The sequence below is a fragment of the Phocoena phocoena genome, chromosome 10 (genome assembly GCF_963924675.1).
Source record: "Phocoena phocoena chromosome 10, mPhoPho1.1, whole genome shotgun sequence".
NCBI classification, from domain to species: domain Eukaryota; kingdom Metazoa; phylum Chordata; class Mammalia; order Artiodactyla; family Phocoenidae; genus Phocoena; species Phocoena phocoena.
The window spans coordinates 67364885-67383502 of record NC_089228.1 but is presented as its reverse complement, the minus strand read 5'-3'; the positions used below and the strand labels follow the sequence as shown (position 1 = coordinate 67383502).

The 18618-nt window shown below is 46.8% G+C and overlaps 1 pseudogene; it reads left to right on the top strand.

Annotated features, from left to right (window-relative positions):
* Nucleotides 1-3270: 3270 nt before the first annotated feature.
* LOC136129619 (small ribosomal subunit protein eS4, X isoform-like) lies at nt 3271-4078 on the top strand (annotated as a pseudogene).
* The last annotated feature ends 14540 nt before the right edge of the window (nt 4079-18618 follow it).

Below are 18618 nucleotides of genomic sequence, written 5' to 3'. Positions count from 1 at the left end.
CTTAAGGACTCTCCTTACATCTGTGCATGAAACATACTCACCTAGAAAGCTATACTCTCCCAGCACCAAACCTAGCAGTCAGGGCTTCATAAATGTTTGCCAACTGAGACATTTTAAGGGCCTAAGGGTTCTCTGATGCTTTGCTCTTTCTCCCCAGTAACTACTGTGTCACCAGTAGCAATCTCCCACTATCCAGAGCAACCCCTTGGGCCTTATTACTTGGAATGAATAACAAGCAACTAGGAACTCTAGCTCTTTAGTACAAATGAGCAGGATTTGGGGGAGTGGAATCCCACTCTGCAGCAGTGAGGGTGTTATTCCTGTAAAAATAACAACAAAACCAAATAAAGGAAGGTTTGAAAAACTGAACAAAGCAACAAAAATGACCCATAATCTTACTGTTATTTTGAAGAATTACCTTCCATTAGATTTCCTTCCTTTCTACCTTCCTTCCTTCAATCCACCACAGAAGTAATACAAAATATTGTAATATTTTAAGCATTACCTAATATCTCACACCCAGAGACAGCTCTGTGAACATTTTGCATATTTTCTTCCAGTCTTTTTCAATACCTTTTTTCATAATTGCGGTTATACAGAATGCTCCATTCTGTTAGTATATATGTATTTTCTGTTACAAGTTTCCTCTAATAAAAGCAATATATGTTTATTACAGAAATTAATGGAAAAAAATTTCAAAAACAGAAGGAAATAAAAATTACTTAGAATGTTCCTTCCACAGATGGAAATTTTAACATGCATTTTTTTACATAGCTGTAATCCTACTGAATACAGTTTTTTTTCTTTTTTCCCACCTACCTTATTAGCATTTCCCCATGTTGCCTCATAGTCTTTATCATTAACTTTATTTTTATTTTATTTATTTATTTGTTAATGTTTACTTTTTATTTATTTATTTTATTTTTGGCTGCACCCCTTGGCATATGGGATCTTAGCTCCAGGGATCAAACCCCCACCCCCTGCATTGGAAGCGCGGAGTCTTAACAGCTGGACCGCCAGGAAAGTCCCTTATTTTTATTTTAATTTTTATTTATTTATTTATTTATTTTTTGCGGTACGCGGGCCTCTCACTGTTGTGGCCTCTCCCGTTGCGGAGCACAGCCTCCAGACGTGCAGTCTCAGCGGCCATGGCTCACAGGCCTAGCCGCTCCACGGCATGTGGGATCTTCCCGGACCGGGGCACGGACCCGTATACCCTGCATCAGCAGGTGGACTCTCAACCACTGTGCCACCAGGGAAGCCCTATTTTAACTTTTAATAGGTAACACATTTACATAGTACAATATTCAAAAAATTCGAAGGATACTATGGAAAGGTTTTTTCCCACCTGTTTCTCATTTGCCAATTTTTCCTTCCACAGTACCCACTGTTACCTGTTCCTTGTGGACCCTCCTCCTGAAGCACCCTTCTATGCATATCTAAACAAATACATTATACTTAATTATATTCTTCCCTATCTTTTCATTTTTTACACAAAGAATAATGAACTATTCTCACCTTTTTAAACTCAAGAGTATATCTCAGAGGACTTCCTATTTATATTCAAACAGAGCTTCCTCATTCTTTTTTTTTTTAACATTTTCATTGGAGTATAATTGCTCTACAATGGTGTATTAGCTTCTGCCCCATAACAAAGTGAATCAGTCGCACGTATACATATATCCCCATATCTCTTCCCTCTTGCGTCTCCCTCCCTTTTTTTTGTTTTTTTTAACACCACACAGGATTCTGCTTTATGTAGTGTAGCATAATGTATTAAACTAGGCCCCATGGTGGAGAGGCAAGGTAGGGGTATGGGTATGGGTACAAACTACTATCTATAATATAAATAAGCTATTGTACAAGGATATATAGTAAAACACAGGGAATATAGCCAATATTTTATAATAACTATAGGTGGAATATAACCTTTAAAAATTGTGAGCCACTGTGTTGTACACTGGAAACTTATCACTGGAAACTTATATTATACATCAACTACACCTCAATTTAAAAAAAAAAAAATTAGGGAACTTCCCTGGTGGCACAATGGTTAAGAATCCGCCTGTGCAGGGGACATGGGTTTGAGCCCTGGTCTGGGAAGATCCCACTTGCCTCAGAACAGCTAAGCCCGTGCGCCACAGCTACTGAGCCTGTGCCCTAGAGCCTGTGCTCCACAACAAGAGAAGCCACTGCAATGAGAAGCCCGCACACTGCAACTAGAGAAAGCCCACAAGCAGCAACGAAGACCCAATGCAGCCATAAATAAATAAATTTATTTTTTAAAAAAAATATTAGACCCCATCGATGAATATTCAAGTTATTTCCAATCTGTTGCAAACAATACTACAGTGACTAACATTGTACGTATATCATTTTTCATGTGTGAGCATCCATCTGTGGAATAAACTTCTAGAAGTGGAATTGCTGGGTCAAAAAGTGAATGCAAAAAAAAAATGCAAAAAAAAAAAAAAAAAAGTGAATGCATTTATAATTGGTAGATACGGCCAAATTGCATTCTGTTGGCTAGCAGCAGCAGCATATGATTTAACCCAGTGTCTAGCCTTAATTACTTTCTCCATCTTTTGTTAACCCTATAACAGAGTTAGAACCAGCCTCAGCCATAAACCAATTTCCGTTTTTGGCCACTCATATGTAATCTGTAATATATTGAAGGCCTACTGGATAACAGACATGTGCTGTGTGTTGAGAAACAAATATGCATAAGACAAGGTGCTGTCCTTGGAAGCTGGTCTTGGGAGCTAGTGGGGGCTGGGAGGGGAGCAAGGAGGAAGGGATAGGTAAGAAGAGCCCACCAGGGCTCTGCCCACCAGGCCCTAAACTCCCGAGGAGGAGCTGGGTCTGTTTTTGCTTTCCTTATCCCAGCACCCAGCAGAGCACAGGGTAGGTAGCTGGCATTCAGTATACACTGAGTAGATAAATGATTAAATAATTGAATGTCTGGTGTGGAGGAAAGGGGAAAAGGTTCTGGAGTGAGGCTATTGGTCAGGGCAGGCTTCACAGAGGAGAACAGCATTTGAGGGCCTCTTTTTTGAGGATTAATTTCACCAAAGTGAAACTCTAGTCCAGAGAGGCTGTTTGTTGGCTTCCTGACTCATAAAGAACAGTTGGGCAAGGTGGGGGGTGACACTTAGGAATGATCTGGGGGCAGATTTGAGTGGGTGAAGTTTGGGGGTCCCTCTGATAAGCCCTGGACAATGGGTATCTTCAAAATAAGGCAAACGGACTCTTTTCGTGCCTAGTGCAGTCATGGCTTATGGTCCTAAGAAGCACCTGAAGCGCGTAGCAGCTCCAAAGCATTGGATGCTGGATAAACTGACTGGTTGGTGTGTTTGCTCCTTGTCCATCTATTGGTCCCCACAAGCTGAGGGAATATCTCCCCCTAATCATTTTCCTAAGGAACAGACTTAAGTATGCCCTAACAGGAGATGAAGTAAAGAAGATCTGCATGCAGCGTTTCATTAAGATTGATGGCCAGGTGCACACTGATTATAACCTACCCTGCTGGTTTTATAGAAGTCATGAGCATTGACAAGACTGGAGAGAATTTTTGTCTCATCTATGACACCAAGGGTCGCTTTGCTGTTCATCATATTATACCTGAGGAGGCCAAGTATAAGTTGTGCAAAATGAGAAAGATCTTTGTGGGGACAAAAGGAATCACTTATCTGGTGACCCATGATGTTTGCACCATCTGCTACCCTGATTCCCTCATCAAGGTGAATGACACAATTCAAATTGATTTGGAGACTGGCATGATTAATGATTTCATCAACTTTGACACTGGTAACCTGTTCATGGTGACTGGAGGTGCTAAAGTGGGAAGAATTGGTCACCAACTAGGAGGGCCATTCCTTGTTCTTTTGATGCAGTTCATATGAAAGATGATAATGGCAACAGCTTTGCCACCTGGCTCTCCAACATTTTCATTACTGGCAAAGGCAACAAATCATGGATCTGTCTTCCCCATAGAAAAGGTATCCTCCTTACCATTGCTGAGGAGAGAGACAAGAGACTGGCGGCCAACAGAGCAGTGGATAAAATGATCTCTAGGTGACATGATTGGAAAAGTCTTTGTACTTAATTAAAGATAATACCACATTAGGGCTTCCCTGGTGGCGCAGTGGTTGAGAGCCCTCCTGCCAATGCAGGGGACACGGGTTCGTGCCCCGGTCTGGCAAGATCCCACATGCCGCGGAGCGGCTGGGCCCGTGAGCCATGGCCGCTGAGCCTGCGCGTCTGGAGCCTGTGCTCCGCAATGGGAGAGGCCGCAACAGTGAGATGCCCACGTACCGCAAAAAAAAATAAAAAAGATAATACCACATTAAAAATAATAAGGCAGAGGGTCTCTGAGTTGAGACAAAGGAAGAAAAGGGAGAATGGCTAGTGAAGACTGCCAAGGAGAAGTTAGGTGCAGAGTGCAGCTGTTGTGGGGGAAAGGCCACTCCCCCAGCCCTGTCCCAGACTTTGGTACACCCTGGACAGTCCAGATTCTGCACCCGGCTGGTGCAGGCTGCAGAAAGGATGCCCACCCCTGCCCCATCAACCAGATTCCAAACCCCAGAAACTGGTCTGATGGCTTGGAAACTCCGACTACATCCCCAGGAACACAAGTGCCCGATTCTCTCTTTGGGGAGCAAACAAGCATGGTTTTAGCTCCTCTAGTTCATTTCCTAGAATTTTAGAAAGAACAGTTAAAGATTTGACTCTTACAGAAAGTTAAATACCAGCCCATCCCCCACCAGCCCATTTGTTTTACAGGTGAGGGAGCTGAGACCCAGAGAGGTGAGGTGGACTACCTGAGGCCACTCAGAAGCAGCGCTAGGTCTAGAAACAGAGCTTCAGCTCTGTATCCAGTGCTCTCTACTCTGAACCAGGGGATGGAGGTCAGGATGGTGACCTAGATGTGGCTCTGGGGCCAGAAAGGGGAGACAAATGCAGGAGCTGGAGGCAGGGTAAGAGCCAGGGTAGGGGTAGGGGTCAGCTACCTACACCTGTTCCAGTTGCTGGGTTATAAACCCTCTAGGAATTCCAGATATTCCACTCATGTCTAAGTTCCCTCCTTGGAAGTAGGTTTGCCAACATGGGTTTCAGAAAGGCCTCGGCCCAGATAAGATAGATGTGTCATGGAGAGAAGCAATCTGGATAAGGGAGGGGGTGCTGGACCACCAGGTTCAGGGGACCATCTTGGGAAAAGCTGTCCCAACCCTGCATTCCCAGGGTCCCAGGATGGCTTCTAGCAGTGACTCAGGGCTTGCAGGCAATATTCCTGGGAACCCAGCCAGAGCAGAGGGGTGGTAACAGGCCCAGATCCTCTCTGATTCCTGGATAAAGGGTGAGAGGCTACTCCTTCTCCTGGACTCTTGGGACATTGACTGCTCTTGGGAAGCTGATTTGAGAATATACCAGAACTTGATTTTCTCTGCATAAAATCCTTAGGGGGGGGTCTCACTTTGGGATTTAGCCTCTGAAATACCTTTCTGGATACCCTTTCAACCCTGGCCCACCCCCAACCAGGGATTCCTGAGGGGTGAGGGGCAAGTGCATTCCCTTCTCCTGCTGTGGAAGAGGAAAGAAACAATTTACCTGTTAGAGTAGACAGAGCTGAATGAAATGATGAAATAACAAAATGATGAAATAAAAAAAAAAACTATCTCTTACATCAGTGAGTGAGTATCTTCAGGTTCCTTGGCTCCTGGTAATCCTCACAGCATCCCTATGAGAGGTTTTATAAGTCTCCTTTTACAGATGGGGAAACTGAGGCCCAGTGAAGTTATGTTACTTTTTCTAGGACACAGAGAGGAAAGTACCCAAGGGCAGGGCTCCATGGCTACTGGCCTAGACAAAGTGACTCCTCCCATTCAGGTCCTTGCCCCTACACCACCCCAGGCCTCCCCTGAACAGCTCATTGGCTTTTCAATGATAAACTCACTCAAAGAGAAACTGAACAATACTGGTAGTGGGTGGTGTTTTTTCAGATTTGGGGGATTGTAACTCATATTAAGAAATGCATTTAATACCACAATGCAGTAACCAGACATAATTCACAGCACTTAGAATAGTTGGTAATTATTTTTTATTTACAAATATGTAAAAACAAATGGAAGTTTCATAAAATAACTCTTCCCCTTTCTGCCTGAGATGCACTCTGGCATTTTCTATTCTCTGCTATTCTGTGTCATTATTTTTGAAAAGTGCTCATGTGATTCACTAAATTGACTCCATGACCTGCAGTTTGAAAAGCACCTTTATGGATGGCAGCTGGGTCCCCCCACCCTTGTCGGCAGGTGGGAAGCGGACAGTGAGGAAGGAGGTCCGACTGTGTACACTTTGTGCCTGGCATTGAACTGTGCCCTTTGGGGACACAGGAAAAGGTACACGCACCTGGATCTCACCCTTCAGTCATTTATAAGCAGAGGAACAAGACTTCCCACACATAAGACAAAGCTGACACAAATTAAAGGCAGAAAGAATCGGTGCCTCTTAAGGACTATATTAGGGCTGCTGTAACAAAATACCACAGACAGGGTGGCCTGAACAAATTTACTTCATCACAGTTCTGGGGGCTGGAATTCTAAGATTAAGGTGACAGAAGGCTTGATTTCTCCTGAGACCTCTGTCCTTGGCTTGCAGATGGCTGTCTTCTTGCTGCCTCTTCACATGGTCCTCCCTCTGTACACACACACCCCTGGTGTCTATGTATCCTAATCTCTTCCTATGAGGACACCAGATAGATTGGATTCTAAGGTACTGGGGGATAGGGCTTCAACATATGAATTTGGGAGGGAACAGTTGAGTCCATAACAAGAACCTATGTGCAGAGCACTAGCTCATGCATCTTTACCCCAGGCTGGGCCCTGTGGGCCTTATTCCTGTTTTGAACACAAGGAAGCTGGTGTTGGGAGAGTTTGGTAATGGCTTGTAGTCCTCCAGTTGACAAGTAATGGCACAGCATTTGAGTTCATGTTCCACCCTCTCACATATTGTAGACTTTTGGATTTCATGGGAGACGATGGAGCTGGGCTGAGTTTTAAAAGGCCATCCTGCAGGCAGATGGGAGATGAGTGAGGACAGAGGAGAGGGAGGAGGCAGTGCTTAGGCAGGACCTCATAGCATTGTCCAGGTGGATGGAAGAGAAGATAGCTTTACAGACAAGGACAGTGAGAACTGGAAGGTCCTCCTGAGAATTCAGTCCACCCTTCCCATTTCATTGGTGAGGAAACTGGGGCCGGGAAAGGAGAGAGTGATTCAGCGCTTCCACATTGTGTATCTGTGTGTGAAAGTCTTGTCTCCTCCCTCTACTCAAGGCCAAACAACATTGTCAGCTTCTCTGTGCTCTGCGTAGGGCCCAGTATGCCGTTCAGAATAGAGATTCAGATGTTTACTCTAGACATGAGACCCTGGGAAAGAAAGGGACAGGTGGGTATGGGGGCGTCTCAGTTTTATGCCTCTTGACCCCAATGGTGGTGTGTAAAGGTGTACACTACACCTCAGGAAAAAGCAAGCAATTGCTAATCACAAACACTCTTAGAGCATGAGGATGTAGATTATATATACACACACACATACATACACCTGCTCCCCACAACATACACACTTTTCCCCCCCTTTTTTTTTTTTTGCGGTACGCGGGCCTCTCACTGTTGTGGCCTCTCCCGTTGCGGAGCGCAGGCTCAGCGGCCATCGCTCACGGGCCCCAGCCGCTCCGCGGCATGTGGGATCTTGCTGGACCGGGGCACGAACCTGTGTCCCCTGCATCGGCAGGCGGGCTCTCAACCACTGTGCCACCAGGGAAGCCCCCCCTTTTTAAACTTTTCATGAGAAACACCCTTCAGCCAATTTGGAGTCAGCACCAGAGGGTCTTTTCTCTCTCCAGACTCCTCTTTCCTCTTCTCCCTGCATCCACTAGAATTCTCCATGTTCTCTCATACATCTTCAAGTGAGGTTTTTGCTATAGACAAGCCTCTCTTTGACCACATCTCAAAGTGTCTGTTATTTTTCTAAAATATTTGCCCAGTGTTGGACTGGTAAATGTTGAACAACCAGCTCTCCAGGGGAAAAAGAGATACATCAATAATTTCAAAAGAGTCAATTGTAGTATTGGGTTGGCCAGAAAGTTCATTCGGGTTTTTCCATAACACCTTACTAGGAAGGGATGAATTTTGAATATATATTACTTTTGTTTTTAATATAATTTATTTAATTATGTGTTTATATCATGCATTTACAACAGGGGTGAAAATTGGTTCTTGGCAGGGGATGAAAAAGTCTTACTCTTCTTATGTAAATATAAAGCACAAATATACATCCAGTGCATAAACAGACATACAGTATATCTGTGATATTAAAATTTCACAGGGAGGGTGGTAGGAGATTAGGGGGAAAATGTCTAAAAAGTTTCCTTAGGAGGCAATAATGAACAAAAGGCTGAGAGACACTGATTCATATAGTTTAATTTTGAATGATGGCTCTGTTTAACAACCAGCTCACAAAATTCCTGAATATTTAGCAATTGGCTCTTGCAAGCCTGTATGAGCTGGTTCCAGTACACCCCCCAGACCTGGTGTGAGGCTGGTGGGTACAAAGTAGAGGAGGGAAAAAGAACCCCCCCTGCCACCCAAGCAGTGCAGCAGGCTGGTAGGAAAGATGGCATGCAAGGGGTATTAAGATAAAGAGTCTTTGGACCCCCATAAATCAGTGGGGGCTGCCCCTCTATCAGCCACTGAATCTCTACCCATGACCTTGGGTCTTGGCCCATGTCATCTCATCAGATGGTTCCCCTGTCTTCCAGTAGTCCCAGGGCCTAGGCAGCATGGCAGATGGGTGGTGGCATCCTGCAGGGCCCCCCAACCCAACAGGATACAACAGGGATTTGTGCACACACCCTCACCCTTGCCCCTGAAGGGAGCTTCAGAGAATTCACACTTTGTTTAGTGCCTCTGGTTGGGTGGTTCTGATAAAAGGCATACCTCAGGCAGGCGTGGGGAGGGGGCCGGGGGGGTCAGGAAGGGAGGGGCTTGTTTTCCCATTGGGAATCAGAGAGGCCCATTCAGTGTTCCTGCTCATCAGATGTTCCTAGTGATGAGGATGACACAGCCCTCAGTGCTTGATTAAGGTTGGGCCCCTGGAAACTTGGAAGGCTTTGGGTAGCTTTCAGAGCTGCCTAGGGTGGGGTTGGAGAGCTGGGGACCTCAGGCATGCAGGTCCCAGCATGGGGCCCCCGGTTGGTCCTTCACCCTTGCTGTGTCAGTGGCAGAATGGGGGAGGAGGGTGCCCTCCTTGAAGCATTGACTATGGTTGCTCTAATTGCTTCAAGGGAACCCGTCCAGAGACAGCCAAAGGCACTTTGTTTTCTGTAAACAAGGCAGAGAGGAGACACTGAGAAACCTGGGAAGAGGAAGTTCCCTTTCTTCCCTCTAGTCTGTCTCTCCCCCTTTCCTGACCCATTAGGAAGCTAGGGTCTTACCCACTTATCCCAGAGGCTATCTGAATCGTCACAAAATCTCCACATAGTTCCTTAGAATCTCATTCTCCAAAGGCCCAGCTGCCTCCCAAAAGGGTCAAGCCTAGAAGCCACCCCAAACAGCAACTTTCCTTTACAGCTTTGCCTTTCCCTGCCCTGTAAAATAGGCTTAATCATTGCCTTCTCACTGGGTCAAGGAGTAGGAGTTAATTGGTATGAGTTGAGTGCTCCAAGACTCCCAGTCGAGGCTCTGGTGATCATCGCCCTTTTGTGCCTCCAGCTGCTCTGAGCCTTCTTTTTACAAAGGTCATTTATATGGTGTACTCCTCCACTAATTCTCCAAAGACTCACTGGGGACTTGCCCCACTCCCTATCTGACAAGACTGTTCCTATCAGTCACTATACCAGCTTCCAGCTTTGGGGCTTTTTTAGTCCTCCCTTAGGAGGCCCCTGAGGCCAGCCCTATCACTTGGAGCTGAGGGAGCCTGGGATCTACACTAGCAGAGGATGGCCAGCCTGCAGTATGATCCAGGAAGAGTTAGCCGTAGGGCTCCAAACAGGTGGGCTACATGCCTGAGAGGGCTGGCCAAGGTCAGCTGGCCAAAGATCAGGGGCAGGACTTCCAGTTCTCATGCTTACCACTTCCTACCAACCACAGAGCCTTTGCACATACTATTCCCTCTGCCTGGAACTCTTTTGTTTTCTTCATTTGATTAACTCCCACTCATCTGCCCCATCCCAACCATTACTTCCTCCGGGAATCAGCTTTCTCTCATTTTCTACGTTTATGACGAATCTCTGTGATTACAGTTTTCATAGCAAAGGGATCCTGTTTATTGGACCTAACTTTTTTGGGTGTTAAAATTTGATTAACCTCCATGTCTCCATTTTAGGCTTCCCAAGAGTAGGTAGAATGTCTGTTCCTGCTCCATTGCACCCCTGTCTAAAGATTTATTGAATGGATGGATGAAATGAGTTTACCACCTCTGTTAGGCCCTCACCACATGACATTCTCTACCTTGTGCTGCAATTAAGTGTTTATATGTCTGTCTCTCTAGGACTTGAGGTAATGAGGTGACTTGGTGAAGAATGTGTGTTGTGGAGCCACACTGACTGGGTTCATATTCAGGCTCTGCCGCTTACTAGCTAAATAACCTCAGGCAAGTTACTAAATGTCTCTGTGCCTTGGTTTCCCCATCTGTAAAATGAGGGTAATAGTACATGAGTTAATGCGTGTGAGATGCTTAGAGCAGGGTCAGGCAGGTAAGTGTACTCCAATGAATGTGGGTGCTGTTACTGTATCTGCCACCCAGACCCTGGGGCCTGGGGCATAACAGGTGTTCAGTAAAGGCTTATTGATTGAACCAGCAACATTTGGGATTGGTCCTAAAAAGAAGAAAACTGAGAGATGGGAGGGAGTAAGCTTGAGGTGAGTATGGATGGTCTCCAAGGGTGGAGAGAAGTTAGACAATTGGAAATCCAGCTGCCCCAACATTCCCCTACCTAGCAATGCTTTTCCCTCCAGATGGCAGCAGTTCATTTCAGCTGATTCCAGTTTGCATTTTTTTCCCAATATTCACAGAACCAACCTAATGGTTTCCCCTCAGGGACACCAGCACCACCAGCTGGCACCCCTTCTCCAAAGCTCTGGATTTCAGCTGCAAGGGCAGCCGTCCTCCAAGCTTCTAAGTTTTAACAACTGCAGCCTTTTCCCTTTGTTTCTCCAGCCCTAGGGAAGCCCTACTGCTTCCTGTGGTTGTGACCCACTGATACTTTGATATTCTCTCTTTGTCTTTTCAATTCTTCAAGTACTTAATAATTCTTTATATTAGATTCTCTCTGTTGAAGTGACTGGTGTGGTTTCTGGCTCCTGGCTGGACCCTGACTGCTACTTATCAGATACTCGAACCTGAGGCCCAAAGTGATACAGGTAGAAGCAAGAGCCAGCACCCCACACCCTTTCTTTGCCTGAACTCTAATGGGAAACAGCTGCTTCAGCCCCTTTTCAGCAATCCTGTGGACTAGAGAGGGATGTGCTGCTTGCAGGGATATCTAATCAGCCCTGGAAAAACTGGGCCAACAGCTAAACCACACAAACAAAAGAGCTGCAGCTCCACACAGAACTGCCTGCTTGGGAAAATGCCAAGACAAACAGGGTGCTCTGGGCCCTACCAGGGCTTCAGGCTTCCTGGGCCCGCGTGGATGCATCTCAAGAAGGTGGGACTAAGCCCCCAGAGTCTCTCATTCCTGGACACCAAGTCTTCCTTCAGTCCTTCCAGGATTCCCTGGTATAGGCTGCCCTGTTCTTCTACTTTAGAACCTTCTGGTAAACTGTGGAGCATTCCAGGGCTTACCTCCCTGGTGCATGTCAAAGGCAGTGAAATACACATGACGAGTTTCTAAAAATACTGATGCCTGAGCCCCACCTCAGGGCTGGTCAGAGATTCTGGTCTGGCCCAGCATTGGTATTTATTAAAGCGCTCAAGTGATTCCACGGTGCAGTCAGGATTAAAATCCACTGAGTTAAAAGAATGTATTAGGACAGCAATTCTCAAATTTGAGCATGCATCAGAATTACTTGGAGGGCATGTTAAACCATAGACTGCCAAGCCTCATCCCAGTTTTCCAATTCAGTAGTTCTGGGGCAGGACCCAAGAATGTGCATTTCTTCTAAGTTCCTGGCTGATGCTCCTGGTCTGGGGACCACATTTTGAGAACCCCTTACTTATGAAGTCTGAAGGCCCAGGTTCAAATATCAGCTCTGCCAGATGCAGTTGACTATCCACCTAAGAGGGTTTTGTGAGGACTAAAAGACATAACTTGGACAAAGAGCCCCACACAGTATGTGCTTATGATAATTAGTAGGCAAGGCTACAGAAATCTTTTTGGGGGGGGCAGGGGGGTGCTGCATCATGTGGCTTGCAGGTTCTTGCTTCCCCAAGCGGGGATTGAACCTGAGCCCACAGCAGTGAAAGTGCTAAGTCCTAACCACTGAACCTCCAGAGAACTCCCAGCAAGGCTACAGAAATCTTGATTTATAATATAGCATGTGACATTGAACCGTCATTTTAATCAGAGCCTCAACTTTACCCATCTGTAAAATGGGGATAATGATACTCTGGCTCAGCCCACTTTACAAGTTGAAAAAGGATCAGAGGAGTTCCCTGATGTGAAAGTGTTTTGGATACTATAAAGCCTAGTAGGAGAGTTTTATTAGAAAGGGGTCAGGCAGGCACAGCCCCATCCTGGAGCCATTGGTAGGGTTCCCTGCTCACCAAGGACATCTGAAACAGCAGCTTCACATGCTGGTGAGAGAGGAATTCCAGTGAGTCTCTACATGCTTTCCTGCTACCCTCAGTTTATTCAAACATCTAAGGGGAAGAGTTAGGGGGCTGTTTGCTGCCACCTCCCAGCTCAGCAGTATTTCTGCAAAGAAAAGGAATGTGGTGGAAGAGAGCAAAGTTGTGCAAAGATTCCCTCCCCAGGCCTTACCACACAGTGGCCATCAGGTGCCCTTCCTTCTTGATCCTTTCTCTCCCTTTTCCCATCTGCCCACCTAGGCACCTCCGCCCACCTGGCTCCATGGAGGGGAGATGGGCAAAAGCTGCCCTCCCAGGAAAACTGTTCTGCTCAGGGTAGGAGCTTGTCCACTTGGTTCCATCTCTTCAGTTCAACTCGCAGATACATATTGTATGTCTGCTAGTACAAGGCTAACAGGTTAGTTAATATTAATACTTTATGCATTTAAAAAAATACATATTTTGGAGGAATGGCCTCAAGGGGCTGAGTTGAAAAGAGCTAGGAGCCCTTGACAGGACATGAGAAGCAAGTCATCCCCCACACTGCTGGTAGGGAGGGGCAGTAGGCTTGACTTTCAGGGGCCATTTGGCAGAACAGATCAAAAGCCTGAAAATGTGCATTATCTGACTTGGGAATTCAGGTCTAGGAATCCATCCCAAGGAGATATCACAAAATTAACAGATTTTTTTGAGTCTTGGCTCTAATGGTGGGTGACCTTGAGCAAGTTATAGCTTCATTCCTAGAATGGGACTTAATGGAGGCAACCCACCAGACAGGGTTGAGGAAAAAATGAGACAATACCTCAAATGCAGTAAGTGCTCACTAATATTAGTACCTTGGTTGGGGGTCCCTCAGATGTAGACCCCCAGATATGAATTTGGGAGGTGAGCCCAGGAAGCATATGGGGCCATGAGACAGGGAGAGAAGGAAGCCCATGCGGGACACATTTATCAAGCTCTAAACAGAATGAGCTGTCTGCTTGGGAATATCTCTGAAGTAGAGTCAGGAAGGTGAGGGATATCTGGATGTCTCTAGTCCTTTAAGTCTTGCTTTTAAAATGCTCAGGACTGTTTCCACAATTCTTGTACATGAGGGAAAAATAAAGCATTCTCTGGTTTAAGCCACTTATTTTGCTTTTCTGTTACACACAGATGAGTTTAATCCTTATCTGAAGCTGGAGGCCCGTGGCTGTCCCATCAGGAAGTTTTCCAGGGGACCCACTGTGGAGGCCCCATAACACAAGCAAATGCTGTGATACTAACATCACATTAGGGAAATGATCTCACCAAGGGTCTCTACTCACCCTACCCACCCTCTTGGAGCCTAATTATGTAGTGAAAAAAGTTCTCCTAGGTAGGAGTTCATCCCTTTTACCCAAATCCCTGGGGTGTCTGGCACCTCCTGCCTGCTCAGAGGTGCCATGGTACCTCCCCAAACATGTGCTCCATGCACCCAACCCTTCCTACACTCTTCTTCACAACTTATCTCTTCCATGTGCCCTTCTCCTTGGTCTCTGCTCTGTTAGGCAACAGCTAGCACATCTGACAAGTGAATTGGTGTTACTGGGTTAATGTGTCACTGTCCCAAGTAGCAAATGTGCATTTTTGACAGGGGCCAGGAGGAGACAAGGCCCTATGCCCAGAGCTGAATGACATGAAGATCACCAGAAAAACAAGAGGCCACCCTGCTGCTGGTCTCACTTCCTGTGTTCCACTCCTGTTTCCTCCTTCATCCCATCCCTTCCCCTCCTTTGGCACAGCTGACCATGGCCGCAGCTCCTACCTCAGCCATTGCCAGGTCCCCACCCTCTACTGCCATTTGGCCTGAGCTACCATACTGAAAGCGAAAGGAGGAGTTGGAACAGAAAGAAAAATAATAAAACCACAGAAAGAGAAGAAACAGCTGGCAGAATACTGGAAAAATTCCCAGGCGGGAATCCCCAGCTGTCAAGGTCTATGCCTGGCTGAGGATATTCTTAAAGGGCAATCTTGAAATTTGTTGTTAACATTGTTGCCAACTCACAAGAGTACCTGACCCCTGGACCCCACCCTGCCCCAGAGGGGGTATATGCATGAAGTTGGAGTTGTGTATGGAGGGTCAGAGCAGAGCAAGTGAGGGAGGGGGAGGGGAGGGCTTAGGGACACACAGTGGGGATCCAGGCTCTTCTGGGAGTCCAGGGGACAGGACTTTCCCTGAGACAGAACCCAGCAAGGAGAAGGCTTGGCAAAACCGTGTAGCCAAGAGGGCGTGCATGCAGGTGCAGGGAGGGGGACTCTAGGAGGCTGCACTGGCAGCAGCTGAGTGGTGGCAGCCAAGATAAAGTTGGCTGCTCTTACCTAAACTGGAGTGAAATTTTATATCCATTCAGGAAACATGGCTGAAAACTGGAAAAGGTTGAAACAGGGATCTGGCTTGTGCTTCTGCAAGTCTGGAGCAGGCATGGCAGTAGTTGGCAGGCAGGGAGGCAAAAGCAGTGGTATCACCCACACAAAAGCAGGGCTCCAGCCATGCACAGAGACCTGCAGGCTGGCCACCAAGAGGGGCTGGCATTGGGATTTCTGATGAAGAAATGTGAAGGGACCTGCAGGGCAGGGGTGGAGATGAGGGGACAGGGGATGGGGGAGAATGGGAATGGGTCTGCGACTTAACCTGAACACTGGGTTTGAGGATTAGCTGATGGAGTTTGGAGAGAAGGACCAAGACTGGACATTGCGTACACCATCACATCTTCTGGCCAAGTCTGGGAGACCCTTAGAGCCCCTTTGTTTTGGGCTCAGGACTTGACCCACCAGAAAGGCCCCCTCACCCCTCATGATTTGCAGTTAATGATAATACAAAGAATAATCCACAGTAAACTGGAAGTCAGTCCTCTTTGCTGAGGACAGAATAATTTCTACCAAGTTCATTAATTCCAGACAAACTATGACCTAAGGAATGTCCCAAACCTTATCTACTGATTCTTCTCTGTCTTCACTCCTTTCCCCCTACTGAGGCCAGAGGGATTCACTGCCCCCTGAACCCCCAAGTCCTTCCAGCCACATGCCTCTCCAGTTGACTGCACACATGCCCCCAGATCCCCACTCTCCCTGCCCACCATTCACACCATCCAGACCAGACCATGTTACCTGGCAACCTGACTGACCTCTCACCCTTTCTCACTGAGGTTAGTGGAGTAGTGGAATGTCTCAGTGAGAGCATGGGCTCTGAGTTTGAATTCTGCCTCCACCACTCAGTGCCAACACTTCCTCATCTGTGGACTAGAGATAATAACCATGCCTACGTTATATGGATATTTTAAGGATTAAATGAGTAAATAAAGTACTTAAGACAGTGCTAGGTATGTAGTAAGCTCTCAATAAATGTGAGCTATTATTATTTATATTGTTGCTATTCACTATGCTGTCCATAGAGGAGGGATTTTTGTTTTGTCACCAACTTCATCCGGGTGACTCGAACAGTGTCTAGCACATAGTAGACGCTTAATGAATGTGTGTTAATTTATTGTTGTAAATTCTCTGTTCTAACCTAACTCTTCCCTGTAACACACTTTATACATTTGTACCTCAATGCCTTTGCTCATGCCATTCCTGCTTCTTGAAGGGCCTTACCCCATCCAGTGTAATTCCTCCTACTACTTTGAATTTCCAGCTCCAGCTTCCCCTCCCCTCAGAGGCCTTCCTCGGACTCAGAACCTGCACGAAACAAGCACTCAGTAAAGCCTCAGTGGTTTGTGGCTGGTGTTTTTTAACGCTTTGGCTCCAAAACAGAGTTTTCTTGCTGACTTGGCACTTAATGTTCACCACCTCCCGGGGTGGCCCCTAAGAAGTGGAGACCCCCAGCTACTATATATGTCCTTTATCTTGTGGCTTTGACATTCAGAGTGCTTCCCAAGTAAAGCCACCTGAATAACTAGACATAACTAGACACGTGGTCTCTAAACCAGTTTCTGGGCTTCCTAATTGGTGAGTTGAGAGACATGGCATCTGTTTGCCCAAGAAATACGAGCCAGGCAGCTCTACGTCAATAGGCCACTTTCCGCCCTGCACGGGGCAACAGCTGCCTGTAACTTGGCTGTTTGTGCACTAAAAAAAGAAATTCCATGGTGACCAGTTGACTCAAGCCAGCTCCCAATGTGAGGCGGTAGTTTCAAAGTAATCCCTGGTGACACCAAATGCTCTCCACCCAGTCCTTAATAAGAAGGAAAAACAAGGGCAAAACTTGAGCACGAGTTTGCGTGAGTCAATATTCTAAACCGCCTGGAGTGTGCGGTGTCAGAGCTGGAGTTGGATCTAGAAGGTTGTAGGCCTAACAGCCTCTTCCAGGCAAGCTTGTCCCCTGCAAACTCCCCCTTCCCCAGAGACAGGGCACTGCCACTTCCTGAAGGACCACAGCACCATCAGGAAGATCCTTTTCAGAAGGCCGAGGGTGGGTGGAGAACAGGAGATTGACCTTACTAGTGGCATTTATGGACCAGGCTGTCCATGGGCCTCCTTGAATAGCATAATTTCATGTTTTCTCCACAACCAGCAGGCACGCACTCACCACACATTAGGCCTTCTTCTCATACATTACATACATAGCTCTCTTTTAATCCTCACACACAGCCAGGAAGGCAGGCCCAATTATTTCTGCCATTTTACAGGTGGTGAACCTGAAGCCCAGGAAGGTTAACTGTTCCACCTGCACCATTTGAAAATGGCCAGGCTGGTTGGAACCTGGGCCCAGAGTCCATTGTCTGAGTCTAGAACTAAGTGAAGTTTAGTATGTGCCCTTCCCATCCCAAGAGAGCACCACCACCGCCTCTCCAATAACATTGCCATGCTTCATGCCTTCCAGTCACTACTATCTGTGTGAACTTTGTGCTCTGCCCTTATTGACCCAGAAGGGCTTCCTGATAAAGAGGGCATTGCCAGTTTTATAGTTTCCTCCTAGCCTCTCTGGCAACACCTGAGCCTGCTGCTTCCCTCTTCCCCCACTCCCAGACTCATAGTCACACACTCACACTCAATGTACAGTCACACACTCAGCATTACACTAGTCACACACACACCAGACATACTCAATCATACACGTTCACCTATAGACATACAGACAGAGTCACTCACCACTGTGGTGGTTCATGGGTGAGGACTACTTTCTAGAAAATCATGCCTGCCTCTCCTTAATGCCCTTTCCCAGCCACTGGAGTTACAGGCTTCTGCCTCATTTCATGTTTAATAAATGAGCCACTCTCGCTCTCTAAGGACCATGGTTCCCCCTCTTCCTGTGCTCACAGGCAAACCTGGATATCCTCTGTATGGAGTTGAGAACCAGCTTTCTTCACCATGCTGCCACCTTGTGACCCGAGCCCAGAACTGTGGGCTCTGTGCTCAGGGGATACCCGCTTCCCTGGGAGGTTCCAGTTGCCAGGTGGGCTGTTAGGGGAGGTCTGCATCCAACTGTCCCATCTACAGTGGGCAAGCTGAGTAAATGAAGATGCCCTCTTCCTTCACCTGATCTTCCCAGGCACAGTCCATTGGCATGGGAGATGGGTGGGTGTGCCACTTGGACCAGTGTGTGGTAGGCTTGAGCTCACAGACATACGTGTAACTGGCTCTCCCCTTGACCTGACTCACTCCACTCAGGGACACTTCCAGGCCTCTGCCTTTGGTGAGGCAGCCCGGGATGTGTGCCCGCTTTTCCTCCTTGAGCCCAGAGCCAATGTGTTTCAGGCAAAGTGATTTCATCTCTTGTCTTATTTTACTCAGTTTTATTTTTGGCCTTCCAGTGCAGTGGGATGAGTCAATCCTACTCCCCAGATGATGGCTCACAGTCATCACTAGTCCTGGCTAGTC